Consider the following 21,774-nt stretch of genomic DNA (forward strand, 5'->3'; position numbering starts at 1 on the left):
TGGGCTGGAAGGAGAGGACTCTCTCAACTCTACAAATGGGTGGTCAATATAACAGCCTATATGACAATCTTTGAACAACGAAATCCAAGTTCACTTTATGAAAATCCTGAATGCCTTGAACTGTGTTTTAAATTTAAACAATGCTCTGTGCATTCCAACTCAAACATTTCAGAAATGCATCAGAAAATAGCTTTTCAAGCTATTTAACACATGGCTGCTGGTGAATGGAATAGATCGTATGAACACAGTCAAACATCATCACGTTTGTCATCCCACCATGACAATGACTTTGACCTCCAGAACACAATCAAGAGATCACAAATAAGAGCGCACTTAATGCAAACATGACCTGTTAAGATGTTAATGTCACTTTGCTGTAGGGAGCAGATGTTCAAATCTCCCAGAGTCAATAGAAAATGTACACTTGAGAGCAGAGGTGGAGCGCAGAGCAGCTAACTTATCTTAAATACACACTGTAGGAGCAAAACTGCCTGTCCATGGCTCTCTAACTGTATTGGTATAATGGAAGGCGTGAGTTGCCTTCTCCCGAAAAGGCACAAAATTCCCTATATATGGGCCGACCAACCAGTGCTCCCGCACATTGGCTAACCGGGCTATCTGCATTGTGTCCCAACCACCAACCCCTCTTTTACGCTACTGCTACTCTCTGTTCATCATATATGCATAGTCACTTTAACCATATCTACATGTACATACTACCTCAATCAAATCAGCCTGACATGTAGCCTCACTACTTTTATAGCCTCACTACTTTTATAGCCTGTCTTTTTACTGTTGTTTCATTTCTTTACCTACCTATTCTTCAACTAATACCTTTTTTGCACTATTGGTTAGAGCCTGTAAGTAAGCATTTCACTATAAGGTCTACAACTGTTGTATTCGGCGCACATGACAAATAAACGTTGATTAAATATTACAGTACTTTTGACGAGGGCCCATAGGGCTCTGGTCAAAAGTAGTGCACTATGTAGGTAATAGGGTGGTTGAAAGTAGAAATTACCCAAGGCTTTATCGATCTTTGCTGATGCTGCTCCACTGATTAGATGCTTCTTTAACAACGTTGAAGCAGTTCTCTGTGCGATTGCTTTTTATTAACTTCTTATGGCTGCAGGGGCAGTATTGAGTAGCTTGGATGAAAGGTGCACAGAGGTGCCCAGAGTAAATGGCCTGCTCCTCAGTCATAGTTGCTAATATATGCATATTATTATTAGTATTGGATAGAAAACACTCTGACGTTTCTAAAACTGTTTGAATTATGTCTGTGAGTATAACAGAACTCATATGGCAGGCAAAAACCTGAGAAGTTCCACTTCCTGTTTGGATTTTTTCTGAGGCTGGTAGATTTTCAACCAAGCTCCCATTGAAATTACAGCGAGATATGGATGAGTTTTCTATTCCTACGGCTTCCACTAGATGTCAACAGTCAATAGAACTTTGTCTGATGACTCTACTGTGAAGGGGGCCGAAGGAGACAGAAATGAGTCACCACTGCCATGAGGTGAACATTCTTTCACCATGCGCCTTCACATAAGAGGCAGCTCCGTTCCATTGCTCATCTGAAGTCAATGTAAATCTCCGGTTGGAACGTTATTCAAGATTTATTTGAACAACATTCTAAAGATTGATTCAATATATCGTTTGACATGTTTCTACTGACTGTTACTGAACTTTTGGACATTGTCACGTTTTAGTGAACGCGCTTTGTGACTTTGGAATTGTTTACCAAACGCGCTAGTCAAAGTAGCTAATTGGAGATAAATAACGGACATTATCGAACGCGTTCACATGTGAGGGAGCTCTGTTCCATCGCTCATCTGAAGTCAATGTAATTCTCCGGTTGGAACGTTATTCAAGATTTATGTTAAAAACATTCTAACGATTGATTCAATACATCGTTTGACATGTTTCTACGGACTGTTACGGAACTTTTGGACATTTCGTCAGCTTTTAGGTAACGCGCTTCCCTGACGTTGGATGTGTTTACCAAACACGCTACAAAAATAGCTATTTGGACATAACCGAAAAAAAAACGAACATTTCTTGTGGAAGTGGGAGTCCCGGGAGTGCATTCCGACGAAGATTAGCAAAGTGAAGATTTAATGCTTTTTATGAGTTTTGTTGACTGCACAATTTGGGCGGGTAACTGTATGGCTTGCTTTTGTGGCTGAATGCTGTTTTCAGATTATTGAATATTGTGTTTTGCCGTAAAGCTTTTTGAAATCTGACACAGCGGTTGCATTAAGAACAAGTGTATCTTTATTTCTATGTAAAACATGTATCTTTCCTCAAAGTTTATGAGTATTTCTGTTATTTGACGTGGCTCTCTGCAATTCCTCTGGATATTTTAGAGGCATTTCTGAACATGGCGCCCTTGTAAACTGAGGTTTTTGGATATAAATATTAACTTAATCGAACAAGACATATATGTATTGTGTAACATGAAGTCCTATGAGTGTCATCTGATGAAGATCAAAGGTTAGTGATTAATTCTCTATTTGTGCTTTTTGTGACGCCTCTCTTTGGCTGGAAAAATTGCTGAATTTCTCTGAGTTGGTGGTGACCTAACAATCGTTTGTGGTGCTTTCCCTGAAAAGCCTATTTGAAATCGGACACTTTGGATTTTGGGATTAACAACAAGATTACCTTTAAAATGGTATAAGACACATGTATGTTTGAGGAATTTTAATTATGAGATTTCTGTTGTTTGAATTTCGTGCCCTGCACTTTCACTGGCTGTTGTCATATCGATCACATTAACGGGATTGCAGCCATAAGAAGGTAATACTTCACAGAAGAGCCATTTGAACATAAACTTTAATCAAAATGTGTGTTTTGGCAGAAATGCCTTCTGGAACATGTGAACTTTCATGTGCCTTAATAACAAACTTGGATGCCATCTGTAAATACTAATAAATTAAACAATTTGCCTAGTTGGTTTAGCCACAGAAAGACAGCAACCTTCCCGCTACCCATGATTGGCTGAGATAATGAGTGGCCTGGACATGCCGAGAGATGAGTTTGGATTGGTCTACCATATAGCACGCTTCGGTCTATTTGAGCTGGTCAGTATGTGTAGGTAATCCTGTCTAATGCGGCTTTAAAAAATATATATTGCGTAGTAGAACTGCATAAGTGTTGCTCTCCACTTTCTGGAGGACCGAGCTCTCCACTGAAATCAGTGGAATTAGAGTATGATAGCTAAGGAGATGAAGAAAAGTCTCCGGATTACATCTTCAAACTAAGGGCAACCGTGGCATTCGTGACAGGCAGAAGTGTCCATCCATTATGTATACGGGTAAGATAGACTATCTAGCTACATTTTTAGATATTACACATTTCTAATTTTGACAGAAAGTCATTTTCATTTCAAGTTAAAGTGTACTGTTAGCTAGGGAGCCAACGTTAGCTAACGTTACGTGTATGATCTTATTAATCGTATCTCAGAGCCACTTGCTTTGCTAGTTATAGCCTAATGTTAACTAGGTAACATTGAACCTGGTTGGTTAGCTACCTGCAGATTCATCTAGCTACATGTCTTAACAAAAAGAGTCCACTATGCAAGTATCCATTTCAATAGAATGTCACTGCGACAACTGTTGATAGACGGAGCTGGTAAATTCGCTCTGGCAATCTACTCCGATTTCAGAGCACTCGTCTGAGTGTGCCAGAGAGCAGAATAACTGACAAATTTACAAACGCTCAACACCCATTGAATATGGCTGGGGTCAGTATACATTGTCAAAAAAGCGTAAATTGTTGCCAGCAGCACAGCTGCAGTCAACAACGCTCTGAAAAACATAAAAACAGCCTAACCAGCTATGCTAGGGCAAGTAAAATGGTCAGTGAGTTGTTCTCTCATTTGTGTCTGGAAGTAGCTAGCAAGCCAGCGAGTGTTAGCCAGTTAGATTGGGTGCTTGACTGCTGTTAAGACATAATGCTCAGATCAACCCTTAAAACTTCTTCAGGATCGGTGGGTCCATAATCATAATAATACATGATGGCCTCTTGCATTTCAAAGATGGTACAAAAAAATACAAATTTTCTTTGTATAATCTTTTACCAGATCTATTGCATTATATTCTCCTACATTCCTTTCACATTTCCACAAACTTCAAAGTGTTTTCTTTCAAATGGTACCAAGAATATGCATATCCTTGCTTCAGGGCCTGAGTTACAGGCAGTTAGATTTGGGTATGTCATTTTAGGCGAAAATTGAAAAAAGGGTGTGAACGATGCTGAATGGGTGTAGACAAAGAGCTCTCCAGTATGTGTACCAAATATTCAAAGGCCATTTTCTCAAAAGTGAGGTTACAAGTTTAGGCATTTTCAAAGCAGAATTACTGTCTCATTGTTCCTCAAATGCAGTGTATGCTATACCATTTTGAAGCTCTGGGTCTCTGCTTTTATCCAATGTAAACACAATTTCAAATTTTGCTACATAAGATAGAATCAAAGCGGTCGGTCACAATGTAAACATTGTTTGAAGCACACTTCTGTAAATCTCAGTCACAAAATAACTGCTCCAATAAGCCCTCTATAGTGAACGAGAGACTTGTCAAATCAGGCGTCTTGAGTTTAGGTCATTGTTCATAAAAAGGACAAAATGAGTCAAGATTTGTTATTTTGACTGATCGAGTTGAAAAGGTCCGAGACTGTAAAAAGAATCGAGCTTCCGATCACTATTATCTACACATACTGTTCATATGATGCATGTAAGTGTATAAGTATTGCATACAATTTGTGTATGTATCCATGTGTGTTTGCACATGGAACTGCATGTATGTATGTATGTATGTATGTATGCATGTATATGATAAAATACGAATCATTTTAGCCCCCAGTGTCATCTATTGGCACCAAATCAAAACCCAACCCACTATATTCACTTCACTGCATGTCTAATGTTCCTATACAAATTATATATACACTGAACAAAAATATAAAGGCAACATGCAATAATTTAAACGATTTTACTGAGTTCCAGTTCATTGAAGGAAATCGGTCAATTGAAATAAATTCATTAGGCCCTAATCTGTTTTTATTTAACCTTATATTTAAACAGGGAGTCACATTGAGATTAAAAATCTATTTTATAAGAGCCCTGTATACACTACAACATATTGTATAACACAATAACAAAATAAACATTTAATAAAAGCAATCACATTCAACTACACAGAGGTCCTCAATCAATAATTTAAACTGCCTGAGTGGCAGTTTACTCTGCAGATAGTTTTGTTTTTTTGCCCCTAATTTGTGGAACAAAGACTTTCCCCAAATCTGTGGAGACTGAAGGGATCTCTAGTAATACCCATTCCTGAGAACGGGTTTGGTAATTTACGATTCTCAACTTCATTAATGAAGTTACATATGGAGGCAGTCTCTGTAAGATTGCTTTGTAAATAAGAGAATGCAGCTCTCTGCTTACAGACAGAGAGGTCCAACCCACATTTTTATACAGACTACAATGAGTCCTAAAATTGTCACCTGTGATAAAGCGTATTGCGGAATGGTAGACTGTGTCCAAAGGTTTCGAAACAGAGGTTGCCGCATGCGTGTAAACAATATCACCAAAATCCAATACAGGGAGAAGCGTTGTTTGAACAATCTTTCTCCTATTTTCAATACGGAGGCATGATTTATTTCGATATAAAAAAACAATATTGGATCTTAGCCTCTTAGTCAGATTTTCTATATGCATTAAGGACAACGTGTCATCAATCCAGACACCCAGGTACATATATTGAGAAATAAGCTCAATTTGGGCTCCATTTGTAGCGCAAATATGCAGGTCCTCAGGGTCAACATTTCGTGACCTAGAGAACAGCATGAGCTTGGTTTTACTTGTGTTTAACACTAATTTAAGATCTGTAAGTGATTTCTGAATTGAATCAAAGTCTTGATGAAGCTCACAAACAGCCTGCTGCACCGAGGTGGCACAGGAACACAAATCTGTGTCTGCATAGAGATGAATGTTAGAAGTATTAACGGTGTTTCCTATGTCATTAATTTGTAAGGTGAACAATAATGGACCCAAAAATCAAACCAAGGAACACCTTTTTGAATGTGAAGAAATTCAGATTTAACCCCATCTGTTAAGATGGCGGGTGTTCTGGCGCTAAGATCATTCTGAAACCATAAACAGGCTGTATATCCCAGGCCTATTTTTGATAACTTCTTCAGCATAACAGAATGATCAGTGTCGAACACATTCGATATGTCAATAAACAAGGTAGCAAAGTTCTTTTTAGCATCCAAGGCATTGACAAGATCATTAACTAGCCTGGCTGCTGTGATAGTAATATTCCCAGGCCTAAACCCTTATGGCTTTATATTAAAAATACAATTATCAGATTAAAAAAGGAACAAAGTTGTACATTAGCTAGGATTCTTGAATCGTTGGTTAAAGAAGGTAGTCTTGAAATGGGGCAATAGTTGTCAAGATCGTTTGTAGCTCCACCCTTATGGAGTGGCAGCACATATGTGGATTTTCATGCTTTTGGAATACTTCCTGACAACATTGTTAAATAAAAAATGTGGACTACTGAGCCAGCAATAAAGGGAGCTGCACACTTAAGTACACTAGGCTCCAAATGAATTTCCGAAAAAAACTCATTATCATTCAATAGATTTTCACCATCAACATCCAAACTACTCTTTTCAAGAGTTGGCTTTGAAATACATAACCCGCTGAGATAAAATAGTGATTAAATGCATTAATGATATCAATTCTGTCAGTAATAGGGCCAGAATCTAAATACATTTTTGGGGGGAGAGAAGAGACGACACCCCGTAAGCGACATAACAGCTTTCCAAAATGTATCTGGGTTCCCTGTACATTCAGATAGTGTATTAACATAAATCTGATTTTGCTTTATTAACTAGTTTTACTGACAGAATTCTCAAAATAGCCTGACTGTTCCCCATGCAAGATTAAAATCTCCAGCGATCAACACCTCTGGGATAGTAAAAATGGCAACTAAAATCAGTGAGTTTGTTCAGTACACACTTCTTGTCGGAGGGTGGACGATAGATTCCCCAAAAATGTTTTAACCCAACTGAAGACTTAAAGCCAACAATTCAAATTGTTTAGGAATAGAGGTAGCCTTTAACAGACACAGAAAGAAGATTATTTGTGGAAATAGCAACACCTTTGCCTTTCGTAGCAGGCCTAAACACATTGTAACCATCCATAAAACCCTGGACTCTGAGGTTGCTATCAGTTAACCAGATTTCAGATATTTTTAAATATCAGGGTCTGCCTGAGAGGGCCAGATCTTGACACTATCAATTTCATGTAATAAATTATGAATGTTAAGATGTAAAAATGTCAAACATTTTCTGCATTTAAAATCAGTTTCAATAAAAGTCAGATTACTTTGAGATTTCAGGAGACACAAAGATTGGATTACACCTATTAGGGGGGAAAAACTAAGTAGGAATAGCAATCAGATACAACATGTTGAACTCCCATAGTGACCAAAGAGAAGATGGTAAAAACTGACTTACATATAATGCTAATATTGTCCTCACATCAATTTAGTTGACCAAGAACCTTTCCAATTTGACGACAACAGCCGGGAGCCATTTTCACCTAGGTGAATTCCATCTTACAAAGTAGCCAGGCCTATTCCAGAGTCAAAATTGTCAATGAAGGACATGCCCTAGTCCTTGGTCAGATGCATTAACCATGGGTGAAGAGACCAAAGACGGCTAAAAAGACTCAGTCCTGCAATGGCAAGGAGATGGAATTGGGCCCGAGACAATTAGACGTCCTGCTAATTTCTGAGCATTCTCCAAGAGCTGTAAGAATTTGTCTCTTAGCTTCACAGATTTCACACACGTGTGCAACGCAACTGTTTTCAGAGCGGGAATCTGTTTCTTGACGGTGGGCTTGACTTGATAACTGATAACTCCAATACCCTAGCTCCAGGAAAACAAAGCGTACGGGTATTTCAGACACTTCCAACAATCTAAACATGGAGCTTCCCATAATGGTTGATGGCTGTTGTCCATTTCGAGCCGGAGCCCTCAGCCCAACCAGGGGCTCCTCTTAACTCGCCCTGCACAAATGACAGGAATAGCAGAGCCCGCCGTTAACACCGGTAAAGCAGAACCCACCTTACACCCCGGCGACGCCATCACAACGTTGGCCGATACGGAAGGAACCTCCGACGCTCCATGAGAAGATGGCGCCGGGACATCAGGCTCCAGAGCAGCGAAGCTATTCGATAATGTCGGCAGCCCAGTCAGGAATCCCGTCACCGCAGTGGGCTCAAAGAGGACGACGCCACCCTTGACTTCTGATGAATGATGACGTGTGGAGTTGCTTGATACACAGGAATTTGGCATATAATAATGGTAGACTACTAAAAACATTCAAACGTAGGCCTAGGCCTAATGATAAAACGGATGCATTTGCTGTTGATAAGATAGCAGAATGTAGCCTTATGTGTTTATTCAATTGGCCTAAATAATAATAATAATCATCATATTGCAAGACATGTCTCTCCTTTGACATGACTGGTTTATTCCCACTACACAACAAATAAAAGGCCACCATTTATCTAAGTAAATAGACTCGTAGTTTATTTAAAATATTTGACAGTATGGATAGGCTACAGTATTGTGTGCAAGGAGCATGACATCATAGCCTATTTAATAATAGAGCCTTTATCAAGGCAGGAGATGGTGTTTCTATCTCTTGTTGAACAAAATGTTGAACAATTTTGTGTGGGCTGTAGCATGTATGGGCTGTTACATATACTTTTAAATTGTCCGAATAGACTATCTTGAGGAATGCGCAGCCGGTGTTTGGCACTCGCTATAGGCAAAATGATTTTTTTTTATGGAGAAAAATTACTACAAAAATATTAACATTCTGCCTATACCTCTACAGAAAATGTCAAATTTGCCAATTGCGCTTTCTTTTAGAAACTGTCATGGCCCAGTTCCAAAATCTCCAAATTATATAGCAAATGAGGCAGTTTTGTTACCATAAAAGGTGAGTGGAAGGAGTTTTCCAGGCGGGGGTTGTAACGTTTGTTCTCAAGCCCACAAATATGGTATGGCTAGGGTTGTTGCGGTGACCTTATTACCGCCACACAGGAAATTCCACATGACTGTTGAGTCCCGGTAAACTCCACTTATGCACTCTGTACATGTGTTGGTAGTACCCAACTCGCTAGCAACTGTTAGAGCACTGAGTACCATGCCATTAGCGACCTATTGTCCCTCTATCCACTGACATCAATGCGAAAATGCAATCGAAAAATCACATCAAACACTTATGATCAAAACAGTATCATAAAAGAAGTTCAACAACAGGTTGAAACTGAGTGGGAAATGAACAGTGCTTTCTAAGGTGATGATTAATTCAAAAACACCCATACGCATATTAGAGCTTATGCATACGCATAGGCCTATACAGTTGAAGTCCGAAGTTTACATACACCTCAGCCAAATACATTTAAACTTTCACCATTTAATCCTAGAAATATTCCCTGTCTTAGGTCAGTTAGGATCACCACTTTATTTTAAGAATGTGAAATGTCAGAATAATAGTAGAGAGAATGATTTATTTCAGCTTTTATTTCTTTCATCACATTCCCAGTGGGTCAGAAGTTTACATACACTCAATTAGTATTTGGTAGCATTGCCTTTAAATTGTTTAACTTGGGTCAAACGTTTTGGGTAGCCTTCCACAATAAATTGGGTGAATTTTTGCCTATTCCTCCTGACAGAGCTTTTTCAGGTCTACCCACAAATGTTCTATGGGATTGAGGTCAGGGCTTTGTGATGGCCACTCCAATACCTTGACTTTGTTGTCCTTAAGCCATTGTGCCACAACTTTTAAGTATGCTTGGGTCATTGTCCATTTGGAAGACCCATTTGCGACCAAGCTTTAACTTCCTGACTGATGTCTTGAGATGTTGCTTCAATATATCCACATAATTTTGCTACCTCATGATGCCATCTTTTTTGTGAAGTGCACCAGTCCCTCCTGCAGAAAAGCATCCCCACAACATGATGCTGACACCCCCGTGCTTCACGGTTGGAGTGGTGTTCTCTGGCTTGCAAGCCTCCCCCTTTTTCCTCCAAACATAACGATGGTCATTATGGCCAAACAGTTCTATTTTTGTTTTATTAGATCAGACCAGAGGACATTTCTCCAAAAAGTACAATCTTTGTCCCCATGTGCAGTTGCCGATTTTGGAGCAGTGGCTTCTTCCTTGCTGAGCGGCCTTTCAGGTTATGTCGATATAGGACTCGTTTTACTGTGGATATAGATACTTATGTACCCATTTCCTCCAAGTCCTTTGCTGTTGTTCTGGGATTGATTTGCACTTTTCTCACCGAAGTACATTCATCTCTATGGGACATAACACGTCTCCTTCCTGAGCGGTATGACGACTGCGTGGTCCATTGGAGTTTATACTTGTGTACTATTGTTTGTACAGATGAACGTGGTACCTTCAGTCATTTGGAAATTGCTCCTAAGGATGAACCAGACTTGTGGAGGTCCACAATTTGTTTTCTGAGGTTTTGGGTGATTTCCCCATGATGTCAAGCAAAGAGGCGCTGAGTTTGAAGGTAGGCCTTGAAATACATCCACAGGTACACCTCCAATTGACTCAAATTAGAAGCTTCTAAAGCCATGACATTTTCTGGAATTTTCTAAGCTGTTTAAAGGCACAGTCAACTTAGTGTATGTAAACTTCTGACCCACTGGAATTGTGATACAATTAATTATAAGTGAAATAATCGGTCTGTAAACAATTGTTGGAAAAATTACTTGTATCATGCACAAAGTATATGTCCTAACCGACTTGCCAAAACTATAGCTTGCCAACAAGAAATTTGTGGAGTGGTTGAAAAACGAGTTAATGACTCCAACCTAAGTGTATGTAAACTTCAACTGTGACTTCAACTGTATAGGAGCCCAAGCCCCCACAAAAAAACAGAATTAAAATAATGATTGTCATTATACAATACAGCCTAACACATATTACACACAGCATAAAACATTAACATATTTAAGATGTCTTTGGTACATTATTGGTCTAGCCTATAGTCCAAAATTAAACACATTCTAGTAATCGCCTTTGAGTGTGGACTGTATTATTATGCATACTGGATGGACTGGTTACCTTACGCTACAGTCCAAACTTTCTAGCCATAAGTCTGGAAGAGAGAGAGCGCATGTCCCAGTCGGTATTAGATATAACGTCGTGACCCTGCCTGCCTTTGGGGAAAACTGCCTGTGGTTACCTAGGTTACACCAGTGGTTCACTGCAAAAACTTCACCTTTTTCAAACGCAATTTTCTCTTTGTCTGCTGGTTTGTCAACTACAACATGTTAAGGGAAGTACAACATGTCTAAATATCACTACTACGCAGCATGACGATCCTAATTGCGTTCTTGCATTGCATTTTTGCGTAAGGTACACATTTTGCTTCAGGCCTACTGCTTTTATCCACTAAAGATGTGACCGAACATCAATCAATAGGATCTCCAGAAGGAAAATATAGTTGTAAGGTACGTTCACAATGTTTGTGAATTCAGGGTTGGATTAAATCTGTACCACTGAAGTTCGGCGCTACAGCGTGATTTAAACTTAAAGGCAATGTTCCCGCGTTAGCGGAGACTGCATTCACGGTAAAAGCTGCATGTGTAGGCTCAATCGGAAAAGACCTTTACATTTCGATCGCACAATCTGTAACGCTTCCGCGATACAGATTGACTCGAGCCCTCACTCTTAAAATAGCACATCCCGCACGACCCTCTTTTTTGAATATCAATCCCTTAGGCCCTTTGCCTTTTAACCCAAACTAAAGCTTTGTTTATACCTGGCGCTAACATGCATCCTTTGTCCTGATCTTGTCCACATTCTGGTTGTGCCCACATTTTCATATATGCATCTACACATGCTAGATGTCCTGGTGCCTCCCTGTACGCAAATTATTTGACAGATATTCTTAAATTATACTTATTTAGAACGCGGGATAATGATGATTTAAAATGGTTTAACTGTCAAAATCTGTCTACAATGTGTGCCTAACTACATCTGGAGGTAGTTAGGCACAAGATCAGTTGGACAAGATCAGGACAAAGGACGCATATTAGTACCAGGTATAAAACGGGGCTATAGACAGCATACCCCCACCCCACTTCCTTCTCTCATTCCCTAGACACTAAAATATAATGTGTTGCTTTGTTTGTGGACCTGTCAAGAGCTTTAGATATTTTTGATCATCCTACTTTATTGAATAAGTTGTCCTTGATAGGCCTGAGCTCTGAGGCCTTGTTCATGGTTTCATGATTATCTGAGTGACAGAACACAGGCTATTGTGATTGATGGGTTTAAGTCCTAATTGCTTGAAGTACATAAAGGTGTTCCACAGGGGGTGATACTAGCACCTATTCTTTTCACTATTTATATAAATGCTATTGGTCAATCTGCAACAATAAAACATAAAATAGCGAATTATACTATTATGAACGCAATTACCCTAACTGCTGACCTGTGACCAGAATACAGTCCAATTTTGCAGGAAGCCCTTACTGATTTAAAACTCTTACTTAATACATGTTGTTTTCATGTTCTCATAAGTCGTCTAAGATGGATTACATCTTTACTCATCGGATGGTTCTATAATCAAACGAGTCCCTGCATACAAATATCTTGATATTTGGATTGACAATGATTATTATTTTTTTTTTAAACATACGATTGAGCTTGTTAAGAAACTAAGATTTAAAGTGGGCTTCATTTACAGAAACAGATCTTGACTCTCTCTAGTCAACAGGAAGCAGATCAACCTTTCTACCTGTTCATGTTCATACTGATAGTTGATACTATTTATCAATGTGCAGCTGCCTCTACTCTTAAACCCTCGGATGCCGTTTTTCATAGCTCCCTTAGTTTTACTACTCATCACTGTATTCTTTACCAAAAGGTTGGCTGGACCTCTGAAGTCACGTAGATCACATCATTACGCACTTTTGGTTTACAAAGCCCTGCTCCACAAACTTTCCGACTTACCTAACGTCACTGTTAAGATTTAAAATCGTTCACAGGGTTGGTTAACTCTGGAGACTCCTTTGGTGTCTAAGGAGTTATGTAAAGCAGCCTTAAAATTCCTTGCACCTTACTACGTGTGCAATGATCTACAATACACTTTAAAAAGGGGAAGAATTGGTGCCTCTAGGGACCTTTTTACTGTGTTTTTCTGATTGTATTTTGCTTTTCATGTGTTGTGAATAATAACGTGTATTCAGAACCACATTCCTGTGAAGCTTAGAGAAGATCTCATGTTAAATACTGTCGAAGTAATATGGCTACAGGTTCATCTGGGAAGCTGCTATAGACCACCAAGTGCTAACAGTCAGTATCTGTATAATGTATGTGATATCAACAGAGAGGTATATTTTCTGGGTGATTTAAATATTGACTGGCTCTCATCAAGCTGCCCACTCAAGAAAAAACTTCAAACTGTAACTAGTGCCTGCAACCTCGTTCAGGTTATCAGTAAGGGAAGTTACAAACAGCACAGGAATGAAATCAACAACATGTTCTGATCACATCTTTACTAATGCTGCAGATATGTGCTTTAAAGCAGTATCAAAATCCATAAAATGTAGTGATCACAATAGAGTTGCCATGTCTAGGAAAATCTAAGTTTCAAAGGCTGGGCCTAATATAGTGTATAAGAGGTCATAGGAATCACTACAACACGTATTCTATGTTGATGATGTAAAGAATATTTGCTGGTTTGTGGTGTGTAATGAGGAGCAACCAGACACTGCACTTGACACATTTATGAAATTGCTTATTCCAGTTACTAATAAGCATGCACCCACTAAGAAAATGACTGTAAAAACTTAAATCCCCTTGGATGGATGAGGAATTGAAACATTGTATAGTTAAGAGGGATGAGGCAATAGGAATGGCAAATAAGTCTGGCTGCACAACTGATTGGCAAATGTACTGCAAATTGAGAAATCATGTGACTAAATTGAATAAAAAGAAGAAGCAACTATACTATGAAACAAAGATCAATTTTATAAAGAATGAGGAAAAACCTTTGGAGCACCTTAAATTACATTTTAGGCAAAAAGGCGAACTCAGCTCCATCATGCATTGAATCAGTTGTCTCATTCATCAAAATCCACAGATAGACAAATACTTTAATTATATTTTTTATTGCTAAGATTAGCAAACTTAGGCATGACATGCCAGAAACAAAACACTGAAACTACACATCCAAGTTTAACTGGTCAAATTATGAAAGACAAGCATTGTAGTTTTGAATTCCGTAAAGAGAGAGTGGAAGAGGTGAAAAAAAGTATTGTTGATTATCAGCAATGACAAGCAACCTGGGTCTGACAACTTGGACAAAAAATGTATGAGGATAACAGCGGACAATATTGCCACTCCTATTTGTCACATATTCAATCTAAGCCTACTAGAAAGTCTGTGCCCTCAGGCCTGGAGGGAAGCAAAAGTCCTTCCGCTAGAACAGTAAAGCCCCGCTTACGTGATCAAATAGCCGACCAAAATCAGCCCGTTAGCCACGCTTAGTAAGCTTAGGAAAAAAATGGTGTGTGACCAGGTACAATGCTATACTACAGAAACAAATTGACAGACTTTTAGCACGCTTATAGGGAAGGACATTCAACAGGCATGGCACTTACACAAATGGCTGAGAGAAACTGATGATAAATAGATTGTGGGGGCTGTTTTTTTAGACTTCACTGTGGATTTTGATATTATCGATCATAGTCTGCTGCTGGAAAAACTTATGCATTATGGCTTTACACCCCATGCTATATTATGGATACACAGTTACCTGTTTAATAGAAAACTGAGGATGTTCTTTAATGGAAGCCTCTCCAACATAAGAGTCAGGCATTCCCCAGGGCAGCTGTCTAGGCCCCTTGCTTTTTTCAATCTTTACTAAAAACATGCCACTGGCATTACTAAAGACATGCCACAAAGCAGATCCTACAGGCTCTAGTTTTTTCACTCTTGGACTACTGTTCAGACGTCTGGTCTGGTGCCACAGAGGGATCTTGGAAAACTACAAATTGCTCAGAACAGGGCAGCACAGATGGCCCTTAAAAGTACACAGAGAGCTAACATTAATGACATGCATGTCAATCTCTCATGGCTCAAAGTGGAGGAAAGATTGACTTCATCACTACTTGTTTTTGTAAGAAGTGTTGACATGCTGAATGCATCGAGGTGTCTGTTTAAACTACTAGCACACAGCTCAGACACCCATACATACCCCACAAGACATGTCACCAGAGGTCTGTTTAAACTACTGACTATGTGAGGCACGCAGTACTACATAGAGCCATGGCTACATGGAACTCTATTCCACATCAAGAAACTGATGCAAACCGTAGAATCAGGTTTTAAAATACACCTTATGGAACAGTGGAGACTGAAGAGATACAGGAACAGACACACGCATGGACATTGTAATATTGTTGTATGGTGGTATTATACATTTTTGTATTGTAGATATGTAGTGGTGTAATAATGTTTTATCTTTTGTTTTATTAGCAGTTAATGGGGTTCCCTAAAAAATACAAATATTTTACTGTGTATATGAATGTGTAGATTAATGTATCTTGTGGTGCTATACAGGGTTCATATGGAAAAGAGACCTTTGTCTCAGCATTGACTCCCTGTCAAAATAAAGGTTATAAATAAATAAATTCCCTCTACCTCTGACTGGGCTGGTCCTATTAAGACAGCTTCTCATTGACCCTTTCACTGTGTGGTTGAGTGGGCAGCATCAGGGCAGACATGGGCAAAGCCACAACAGTGGTCAGGTCTGCACAGAGTGGCCAGGCAGACAGGGGAGGCGCTGGGAGACCGGGTACTGTCCTCCAAACCCCCTGCTACAGAGGGGTCCGGACACACGCACACTTTCTTGTTAACACACAGATACATTAGCTCTCTCTCAAAGCACACAATGTGCATGTTGGGGTGAGTGAGCATCTATAACCCCTGCCCCACACACAATTGAATGTTTTTGACAAGCCTTTGATTCCCCTCTTGCCCTATAAAAAAAAACGGTGAGAAAATGACTAATATTCTCTTCAGCACCCACTCTTGAACACACACACTAAATGAAAGCCGACTTAACTAGGACTCACAACGTTATCCATCATATCTTACATGATGTAAGCCACTGATCTCTCTCTCTCTACCTCTAAACTAGGACCAGATTTGCTAAGCTTTTTACCGAGCATTTGCACCTTTTTACCGAGCATTTTCAGAAGGGAATAAGACATTTGGTTCCACTTGATTTGGATCATCCATCTGTAGATGCTCTACACACATCCAAAATGGGACCTGCATGGCTAAAATTAGGTGGGCCTGCCTACAATGCATAGATAAAAAGGGAATGTCAGCTCACTGTTTTACTCTCAAACTTGATATTTTATTAAAGCTTTGGTGACTAAGATGTATTTCCAAGTGGTCTCAGGAGCCAAACCCTTTATCGACAGTCTTGACTACTTCGCGATTGCATTGGGCAGACAAAAAAAAAGCCTTCATTGAGGAGAGGGGAGGCTATGCTTGGTTTTATAGAAAATAAAATGAAATGTGAAAGTATACAAGCAACGAAAGCACATTAGGTTACTCTTATTCCATCTGCATATGGGCACTGTCTCACGGCTGGATAGGCTGCGATTCCGCTGTCAAAATCCATGCTATAACGAACAGCGTTACCACTAAAAGAAGCGTTTAGTTGGTCTTAAATACCCATCAGCGCTGCTTGAAATTAGCACTTTGGATCATGTTTAAAGGGCACACCTCAAATATTTCCACCCCGCCCATCTGAGCGCAAGCAGGCTGATGTAAGACAGGTAAATTACCAAACCTGGCATTAGGGCTGGAAAATGCCAGTTACATGACGATTGCAAAGTAACGTGCATTTGACACTAGTGCCGCCTTAATGCCAGACGAAAATAGAGCCCATAGTATATAATGATAAACTTGTCACCAAATGCAGAGCAAATTTGGCTGAAAGTTAGGCTCTGTCTTGGATATGGTCACATCAAGGTATCTTGAATTGGTTTGATGGTATGCCAATTCTGGCTGCATTAAATAGCATTGTCAGTTTGTATTGCAGTCATGATTTCTTGGCAGACAGGGTGTTGTGTGACAGATGGTGCTCACAGTATAAAGACTGGGGACGAGGAAATGTTGCATTGCTGTTAAATCTGAAGCATGACCGTATTGGGCATAAAACATACACTACTGTTCAAAAGTTTGGGGTCACTTAGAAAGGTACTTGTTTTTGAAAAAAAAGAAAAAAAAATTGTCCATTAAAATAACATCAAATTGATCAGAAATAGTGTAGACATTGTTAATGTTGTAAATGACTATTGTAGCTGGAAACGGCTGATTTTTTATATGGAATATCTACATAGGCGTACAGAGGCTCATTATCAGCAACCACCACTCCTGTGTTCCAATGGCACGTTGTGTTAGCTAATCTAAGTTTATCATTTTAAAAGGCTAGTTGATCATTATAAAACCTTTTTGCAATTATTTTAGCACAGCTGAAATCAAACTGGCCTTCTTTAGACTAGTTGAGGAGCTGGAGCATCAGCATTTGTGGGTTCGATTAGAGGCTCAAAATGGCCAGAAACAAAGGACTTTCTTCTGAAACTCGTCAGTCTATTCTTGTTCTGAGAAATGAAGGCTATTCCATGTGAGAAATTTCCAAGAAACTAAAGATCTCGTACAATGCTGTGTACTACTCCCTTCACAGAACAGCGCAAACTGCCTCTAACCACAATAGAAAGAGGAGTGGGAGGCCCCGGTGCACAACTGAGCAAGAGGACAAGTACATTTGAGTGTCTAGTTTGAGAAACAGATGCCTCAAGTCCTGAACTGGCAGCTTCCAGCTACAATAGTCACTTACAACATTAACAATGTCTACACTGTATTTCTGATCAATTTGATGTTATTTAAAAAAATGGACAACAAAAAATATCTTCCAAAAACAAGAACATTTCTAAGTGACCCCAAACTTTGGAATGGTAGTGTATATATTTTCATTGTGTACTTTTCATTTAGACATTTTGCAGGAGAAGGGAATCATATTGCCTATAGGGTACCATAAGTGCAGGATACTATTTGTTCAATTGTATTTTTTTTATAGATCGAGAAACAAACATTAAATGATTAAATACTCCCTATGATTCCTAGTAAATTCTAAGGAACCCATCCTATTAACTGTAAAATGGTCTAATGTAGTAGTCAAAGGGCCATTTTATATTATTTCAACATTGGTTTGGGATTTTTGTTTGGTCTTTATTTTGTCAAAGACTTGTACTTAGATATTCTATCTAAATGAATATACTTACATTCTGCCTATTAGCATGAATCCCAGCCAAAAGCTAATTAGAGGTTTAGTGGGTGCGGCTAGAGTTAGCAGTGAGGGCAATGTCCTGAGCACCTGTCTACGTTCCTACTACATTCTCTGTACCCTCTGTCCAAGTGTGCTAACTGCTTGGTTTTTAATTAAAACAGAAACAGTATTATGTGAACGTGAAACACATAATCCCATTCATTGGCAGTTCAACAAAGAAGCCATGTGTGTTAAATTTTCTGCTTCCACCCGTGGAATTGGATCCCTTAAATAAGACATACCATTGCACTCTACCGGTAACATCAAAACCTCAAAAATAAATAAGATCATATGCAGCTAGCCATAAGCTTACAACAACACCATTCCTGTATTCGTAATCATTTAGTCTACTTTGCAACAGTTTTCACAATTTATCAGTAACGTTCTCCGTAACAGTTAGAAATGTTTTTCTTGCTATGAATATGATATGTGGTTATTTATCTACCTTAGTTGAATGCACAGACTAAGTCGCTCTGGATACATTTCTGCTAAAAGCCTAAAAAGTAAATGTACTCTTTCAAAGCATGCCGAGTATTATTCTAAATGAACTCACCCCCAAACAAGACCACATTTGGTCTGCCTGGACTCAGCCAAATCTGAACCAATCATAGATTAAGTACAATACAGCACAGTAGAGCAAAGTTGCATTTAGTTCAGCACAATACAGTAGAGTTCACGTCATAGAGTACAGTCAAGTAGAGTGGAGTTCAGTACAATATAGTACATTATACTGAACTTTACTATACTCACACTTAATTTACTGTATGAACATTACTGTTCTGTACTCGACTGTACAGGGCCCAGTTTCCCGATAGCGATGGATCTTAGGCTTACGAGTGTTTTAACAATGCATCTTTCCTACAATAACTGAATATGTAACATGCATTTCCCAAAACACCACGCAGATAGAATGGTCACTAAGTGCATCGTTGGAGCATATGTCGATACTGACAGGGTCTCTCTTCAGCTTTCTCAATTCAAATCTTACCTTAACATTAGAATTATTTCACAATACTGATGACAGATCAGCTCCTAGAGAAATATTTCCACAACAGCTGCAAATATTGACATGGCTTATTCTAATGCTTACCCAATAAAAATGCATTAAATCACAGTTTTGGCACGTTAGGCTACACATCATTAAATATATTGAGACAAATTACAGACAGTAGCCTAGCTTACAAGTAGCAAAATAGAACGCGACTGAACATGAAATGTATTTTAATATAATTAAAATAGCCTACTGTTTATTTTAATGCCGTCATCTCAGTTTTCATTTAAAGCATATTTTTTTATACTTGTTTGTATCAATTGCAAAGACATTGGCAACTTTGTATTTGCAGTCAACTTTGTTCTGAAGTTATCGGCGGTCAATAAAAATAAATCAAGTGACACAGGAGGGCAAAACAGTATATAACCTTGATGCACAGCACATTGTGTCTGAGGCAGGCATTCGTTTGCGTTCATTTTGAAGTGCAACGTTAACGCTTAGATTTAACGATGATCCTACGAAGGTTCTAATGATGAACTTAACATGCTTTTGGGAAACCGGGCCCTGAACTATAGCCCTTATATCAGTGTGAATGCTATTGTAAGTAATAGCATGGCTTCAATGTGGAGTGCAAATGGGTTCAAGTTAACCTATTTAGGGATAGGTCTACATTTTGATCTTTTGTTTCTGTAAGCCATTTAACAAACTATAACAGACTAACATTGGAATTAGAGTTGATTCCAAGGAAATGCATAAAAGGCCGTAAAAACACAACCTGAAGCAACCACTGAACAAAAATATAAATATGCAAAGTGTTGGTCCCATGTTTCCTAAGCTGAAATAAAAGATCCCAGAAATGTGTTTACATCCCTATTAGTGAGCATTTCTTCAATATAATCCATCAACCTGACAGGTGTGGCATATCCAGAAGCTGATTAAACAGCATGAATATTACACAGGTGCACCTTGTGCTGAGGACAATAAAAGGCAACTCTAAAATGTAAACTTTTGTCACACAACACAATGCCACAGATATCTCAAGTTGAGGGAGCGTGCAATTGGCATACTGACTGCAGGAATGTCCACCAGAGCTGTTCCCAGAGAATGTAATGTTCATTTCTCTACCATAAGCCACCTCAAATGTCATTTTAGGGAATATGTCAGTATGTCCAACCGGCCTCACAACCGCAGGCGACATGTAACCACGCCAGCCTAGGACCTCCACATCCAGCTTCTTCACCTGCCGAATCAGGAGGGGGGGGGGCCTTGATTTGGGCCAAACCTAGACGTTTATGTTTCACAAGTTTGGACAGCACAGTAGATCACAGCAGAGTACAGTATAGTGAAGTACCAGACGGCTGTGGAGTTTGAAATTAAGGCCGGTCCCAATCGGAGAAAAAATGTATTACTTTGGACGTTGAAATCAAAGCCAGGGCGGACGGACCAAATTTCAAAGTCCATGGACTTTGGATGGTGCTCACTAGACTATAGATTCGTTTATGGGATGAGTTATTCAGCCATAATTTCATAGCAGCATTGAATAGACATCAGGTTGCCTCCAATGTATAGCCAATTCCCATCCTGCAGATGTAATGATGATACCCAAATGATGGGTTAAAATGATATGCATCCATAGCAGAGCAGTTATTGAAATGCATTATGCTGCTTCTTGACAGGTGGCTTAAGTATAGGCGACAGTGTAGCTTGATGCAGAAAACAAAAATGCATTGCTTACAAACATGCATTAAAGCAAACCGAACACTAGCTATTTTTATTGTCATTGAATAATAGCCAAATGTTTAGGTCATACATTTGATAATATAATATGTCAATACGAAACGTCTCATTCCCGCCCTAATCACTGTCGTAAAAAAGAAGCCGTGCACATTCTCACATCTCTCGATTTTCGAAATAAAGTAGTCTTTTAGGCTATCGATAAGGATACCGAACTACGGGACAGGCGACAGGCAATTGATAAGCAAGGTAGAGAATATCATGCATCCAGCAATCCACACCCTAAAAGCAATGCGCATGCGTCCCAGCCAAACAAAGGACTTGGCATTACCAATCGAAGTTTCACTCCAACCCAATAGTATTTGAGATGTAATTGCAACGATGGACACTAAAAACGATAACGATATTTTACTTATTATTTAACCGAATCAGATATGATGCTACATATTTTAATGATGCTAAAGAGTCTTGCGAAAGGATAAGCACTCTAGTAGCCTACACCCCCCCCCCCCACCCCCTTCTCATCACACATGCCATACAAGAACTGAGCATCTCCTATTTGTGCACATTCAGATGAAATCTGATAT

General features: G+C 39.2%; 1 protein-coding gene across 2 annotated transcripts in view; it reads right to left on the reverse strand.

The window, feature by feature from the left end:
- The window catches only part of basp1 (brain abundant, membrane attached signal protein 1), a 131,787-nt gene that overhangs the window by 27,264 nt on the left and 82,749 nt on the right, over window positions 1-21,774 (reverse strand). The window lies entirely within an intron of this gene.

The sequence above is a fragment of the Salvelinus sp. IW2-2015 genome, linkage group LG32, assembly GCF_002910315.2.
Source record: "Salvelinus sp. IW2-2015 linkage group LG32, ASM291031v2, whole genome shotgun sequence".
In the NCBI taxonomy this organism is placed as follows: domain Eukaryota; kingdom Metazoa; phylum Chordata; class Actinopteri; order Salmoniformes; family Salmonidae; genus Salvelinus; species Salvelinus sp. IW2-2015.